The sequence below is a fragment of the Peromyscus californicus genome, unplaced genomic scaffold, assembly GCF_007827085.1.
Source record: "Peromyscus californicus insignis strain IS unplaced genomic scaffold, ASM782708v3 Scaffold_10__1_contigs__length_136768540, whole genome shotgun sequence".
In the NCBI taxonomy this organism is placed as follows: Eukaryota; Metazoa; Chordata; class Mammalia; order Rodentia; family Cricetidae; genus Peromyscus; species Peromyscus californicus.
This window is the reverse complement of record NW_026294391.1, coordinates 89478175-89484214: the sequence shown is the minus strand read 5'-3', so window position 1 is coordinate 89484214 and position 6040 is coordinate 89478175. Positions and strand designations below refer to the sequence as shown.

Below are 6040 nucleotides of genomic sequence, written 5' to 3'. Positions count from 1 at the left end.
GAATATTTATTCAAACCATATAAATCACCTCAAAAAGGATTAAAGGCTACAAACTCTATGAAATTGTCATGAGCAGTTTCCTGACTATGAATCCAAAAGAACAGGCAACATTCTAAACCGTGGGATTGCATCAAACTAAAAGCGCAGCCGGGCGGTGGTGGTGCACACCTTTAATCCCAGCATTCAGGAGGCAGAGGCAGGAGGATCTCTGTGAGTTCGAGGCCAGCCTGGTCTACAGAGTGAGTTCTAGGAAAGGTGCCAAAGCTACACAAGAGAAACCCTGTCTCGAAAAACCAACAAAACAAAACAAAAAACCCCACAACAACAAAAAACAAACAAACAAACAAAAAACCTAAAAGCACTGATGTAGTGACATTTTATTTGTGCTTTAACAAATAAAACTTATGTGGAGATCAGAGAACAGAACCAGCCACTAAATTAGACATAGAGGCCAGGCAGTGGTGGTACAAGAGGTCTGAGGAGTTGGTGAGGTGAAGTTGACTGTGGCTCATTCTGTTTCTCTGATCTTTCAGCATTCACCCCAATATCTGGCTCCAGGATTTTTTTATTAATAAGACTGTTTAGCAATTCATGTTACACGCTGATATAGTTGAGCAAAGAGCCCGAGAGTGAGGAAACAACCCACAAATTAGGAGAAAGCATTTGCAATCTGTTCATTTGCTAAAGGGCCGCTATGCAAAACTTGTAAGAAGGAAGCTCGGGGTTGGGGATTTAGCTCAGTGGTAGAGCACTTGCCTAGCAAGCACAATGCCCTGGGTTCCATCCTCAGCTCTGGAAAAAAAAAAAAAAAGGAAGCTCATCAGCAAGAGAAACCTGTTTAAAATTATTCTCTTCATCTAGTTCGCTTGCTGTAACAAAATAATGAATATAGAACATAGATTTATTGCTTACAGATTTGGAGACATGGAAAGTCAAAGACCACGAGGCAAGCAAGCTACTTCAGTTGCAGGCTTCCTTTCTGCTTCAGAAATGGTACCCTTCTTCCTGTCTTCACAGGGCACAAAAGACAGCTCTCTTTCCCAAGGGGGACTAACGCCTTGTGACCTAATTAGCATTGCCTCTACCTCTTAATACTATTTTGTGTTGGGGATTATGTGTCAATATGTGAATTTGGTAAGGAGAGACACAGACATTCCAACTATAGCAATGGACAAAGGCCTGACGTGATATTTCTAAAATAAGATAAATAATGAACACATGTACTGTTCAAAAACAAAAGCAAACAACCCCCCAACAACTCAGCATTAGTAACTACACAAAAAATACAAATTGGACCCACCGTGTGACATCACCTTCCACCTGTTAGAATGGCCGGCATCCAAAAGACTAAAGATAAGCATCAGCAATGACATGGAGAAGAAGGACCACGGCTGGTGGGGATGAATAGTATGCAGTCACTGTGGCCAACATGGAGGCGACTCAGAGAACTGGAAAGAGAAGTTCTGTACCGTAGGACTCAGCAATCTCCCTCCTGGGGATTCTACTTAGGAAAAATGAAATCAGTATGTCCAAGAGACACTTGCACCCCTGCGTACTGTGCAGCAGTACCTACTCACCACAGTCCAGAAACAGAACAAACTTGTCTGTCAAACTGATGAATGGTTAAAGAAAATCTCTCCCTCACATACACTTTTTTTTTTGATAGCTTGTAGGAACTTTATTTTCCTTCCACCCTTTTTCCCTTTGCTTAGGTGTCTGCAGAGGAGCCCAGGACCACTCAGTGGTGGCTTCAACACACTCGGCGGCCTGCGCTGTGGGAGCTGCTGACCAGTCCTCAGTGGCTGGCTGGGCACTCCAGTCTTCAGTAGGGAACTGCTGGATGGGTACAGAGGGCACCTGCACACCCTCGGACCAGTCTGCCACCTCTGGCTGAACAGCAGTGAACTCAGGAGCTGGTACAGTCCATTTGCCCTGAAATTCCTCCTTGGTCACGGCCTTCTCAGCAGCGGCCTGTTCCTCCTTTTCGATCTCCTCTGGGTCTCTGTAGAAGTAAAGATCAGGCATGACTTCCCACGGGTGCTCACGGGAGATAGTGCCACGCATGCGGAGTACTTCCCGGGCCAGCATCCCTTATTGTTGCATGGGATGGCAATGTCCACGTAGCACAGAGGAGAGTCTCTGTTACACAGCGCAATGGTGGGCAGGTTGACATAAGACGCCTCTGTGAGGGGCTGGTGGTCAGCTCTAGGGTCAGTCACCACTAGAAGGCGCTGCTCCCTGAAGGCTACTAGGATCTGGTTAGTGAAGGTCCCAGGGGTGAAGCGGCCAGCAACTGGAGTGGCTCCAGTGGCGGCAGCGAACTTCAGCACAGCTCGCTGCCCTGTGTTCCTGGAGGAGATGACGCTGACATCAGCAGGGTTCTCAATGGCAACAATAGCACGGGCTGCAAGCGACAGCTTCTCCCAGGTCCTCTTCAGGTTTATGATGTAGATACCATCACTTTTTCTTCTGTAGATGTACTGCTCCATCTGAAAGTCAAGGTTGGTGCCACCTCAGTGGGTTCCTGCAGCAAGGAATTTGAGGACATCCTCCTCCTTCATCTGCAGGACATCAAGGGCTTCGGACATTGCGTAAGTTTCCCTTTCAGTTACAACGGGAATCAAGAACAACGCCACATGGACCCGTCCCAGAGTAGTGCCGAAAGCCATACACTTTTTCTTTAAAAAGAAGAAAATGCTGGATTTGTGATAAAATGGATGAACTCTGGGACACTATGCTAAGTGAAATAAGCCAGGTACAGAAAGACAAATAACATAATGGTATATGTATATTTTAAAAAGAAGTCAAACTCATAGAAGTTGATATAAGAATGGTTTGTATCTTTTCTTCAAGACTTGTGGAGTAATAGAAGAGGTCATATTCAGGAGCACTCAGAGTACTGGAGGCCACAGCCTCATAGGTGAGGAGGAAAGGAGAAAAGAGGATGAGGGATCAAAATGAAATGAGTGTTTTACATATTTATTGCACAGCATAGGGACATAACATAATAAATAGTTTAAATTTTCAGAAATAGTCCATTTTAAGTATTCTTTTTTCTTTCTTTTTTTTTTGAGACAGGGTTTCTCTGTGTAGCTTTGGAGCCTGTCCTGGAACTCTGTAGACCAGGCTGGACGAACTCACAGAAATACACCTGCCCCTGCCTCCCTAGTGCTGGGATTAAAGGCGTGCACCACCACCGCCTGGCCATTTTAACTATTCTTATCACAAAAAGCATTTGAAGTTATATATGTTAACTTGCTTGATTTATTCGTTCCAATATACATACATGAAATTTTCACATTATGTCCCATAAATATACACAATTATTGTTAAATAAATATTAATAATTGAAGAATAACTTCTACTGAAAATTGTTAAAAGAAATGATGAAAAATACAGAGAGGATGGGAGAGAGAAAGTAGAAATTTATGGGCTCCAATTTCAGTCTTGCTATATTCCACTGTTGGTACATTACAAATCAGTACTCAGACCAAAAGTCCATCTGTATTCACTTTCCGTGTTTTCATTCATACTTTGACTTAGGAGAGGAACAATTAATAATCTGTGGCCTTTGGCTGCCAGTGTAAATAAGAGAGCCATAGATAACTGCAACTTTTAATTGTAATCATGTAAAGAGATTCCTCCATGAGTGGTAAGCAAGGAAATGAGATAGTTTCATTAGTTAAAATCAGATGCTTAGGATACCAGTAATCATGAATTAGGGAATCAGCAACTCTAATATGTTCCGGAGGTCTTAGGATATTATAGGTGGGAAAGAACAAGGTTATTTTTTATAACCTATGTATATCAGTTCTCAATTAATTTCCCTTTCTTATTCTTTTAGAATGCATGAGAAAATAAGATACATACAATATAATATTGAAAATTAAATGAATTAGAAAATTCAAACACATGTAATGGAAATGAAAATTATTGTTCACTGGAATTTCACAGGATCCTGGGAAAAGTGATCACAGGGCTAGTAGGATTCCCCATTCAAAAAAAGTTAAGGGAGTAAGGGAGTATACTGTGTTTCTCAAAATGCTTCAGATCAAAGGAAAAGTCATATATGCAGAGGGCAAGTTTTTGGAAGCATGTGATCATCAGGGGATCAACTTTAAGATAAAAAGGGAGAAGGGTGGGACCCAGTGAGATGGAAGATGTTCATGTGTTCCTTGATGTGACCTTCTTCTATGACCTAATAAATTGTGAGGGGGAAAATCCTGTTCTTAATGTGGTTTAATTTCTATTAGAAAGTGGTAGAGTTTTGGGTCACAGTCTTAGCAGCCATGATGGCTAGTTTTATATCAATGTGTCACAAGCTGAAGTCATCTGAGAGGAGGCAATTTCAATTAAGAAAATACCTGCATAAGATTGGGTTGTAGGAAAGCCTGTAGGGCATTTTAATTAGTGATTGATGTGGGAGGGTCCATCCCACTGGGGCTCTATAAGCAATCAGGAGCACCTCTCCATGGCCTCTGCATCAGCTCCTGCTTCCAGGTTCCTGCCCTGTTTGAGTTCCTGTCCTGCCTTTCTTTGATGATGAACAGCGACATATAAGTGTAAGCCAAATAAACCCTTTCCTCCCCAAGTTGTTTTTGGTCATGGTGCTTATCAAAGCAGTAATATCCCTAGCTAAGACAGAAGTCTCATAAAGCCTGAGAACATTTAGAAACAGTGAATGATCCAGAGAAACATGAGAACAGAGACAGGATCACTTGACCAATTCTGGATTTCCTGTGATTCTGGAATCAGGCTCAAGAAAAAAATATGCTTTTCACTAAAGAAAGAAGGCCGTGGTTTACTGTTCAACTCTATTCCCATTCTCTAGTAATTTGAACAACAAACACACTTGAAATGGAGAGATGGCTCAGTGGTTAAGAGCTCTAGCTGCTCTTCCAACAGGCCCAGGTTCGGTTTCCAGCACCCACAGGGCAGCTCACAACCATCTGTAACTCCATTTCCAGGGGATCTGATGCCCCCCTCTGGTCTTTGTGTATAACAGGTACACAAGTGGTCCACAGACATACATGCAGGCAAAACATACATACACAAAATAAAATGAAAAAAAAAAAGTTTAAGAACCAGATAAATAATAAGAAACTGCAGAACACTGGAAAGATCATGATCTTAAAAGCAAGAAGCTGGAGGCATGACTCAGTGGTTAAGAGCACTTGCTACTCTTCCAGAGGATCCAAGTTCAGTTTCGAGCATTCACACGGCGTCTCACAAACACCTGCAACTCCAGTACCAGGGGATCCGACACCCTCTCTGGCTTCAGTGGGCACCAGACAGGAATGTGGTGCACAGACATAGGCAAACACTCATGCACATAAAATAAAAATAAATACATCTTTAAAAAAATTATTAAGAGCAGGAATCAGAGAGATGGCTCAGCAACTAAGAGCATGTGTTGCTCTTACAGAGGAATGGAATTGGTCTCCCATTACTGTATCAGATGGCTCACAACTGGCCCGTGACTCCAGCTTCAGGGAATATTATGCCTTCTTCTAGACTCCAAAGAAACCTGCACTCATGTGTCCATGCCCACTGCACACATACACACAAATTAACAATATCTTAAAATTAGTCACAAGAAAACAATGTTACCTGTAAAAGGAGAAGAGTGGAATTAGGAAGTCTGCTGATGGATGAGATGGTTGGAAAGATGTAGTTCTAGTGACAGAAATAGAAACTGCAGCATAAATGTAAGCTGAAGAATAAAATGTGTTTCCTCTGATGATTGATTATATGCCTAGCAATGTAGTTACGGGAATAATTTGCTCTGCCTTTAGAGATTCAGTGCCACGGGCACCTGTACGTCTACTTCAAGCCCCTGAAACAGAATATAGCTGATAAAAAAAAAAAACAAAACAAAGACAAATGAAAACTACTGAAATACTAATAAGATCTGCTTGAAAATGGGTGGGGAGATAAATTGTTGGCATTCCAAATCACTTTAAGCCCTACTTCAGAATCTTGATACAAGGAGTGCTTGTATCAAGACCTCCATCATCAGACGTACTGCCTTTCCTATGGC

The 6040-nt window shown here is 42.1% G+C and overlaps 1 pseudogene; it reads right to left on the bottom strand.

The window, feature by feature from the left end:
* Positions 1 to 1641: 1641 nt before the first annotated feature.
* On the bottom strand, positions 1642 to 2588 carry LOC128117336 (40S ribosomal protein SA-like; annotated as a pseudogene).
* Positions 2589 to 6040: the final 3452 nt, after the last annotated feature.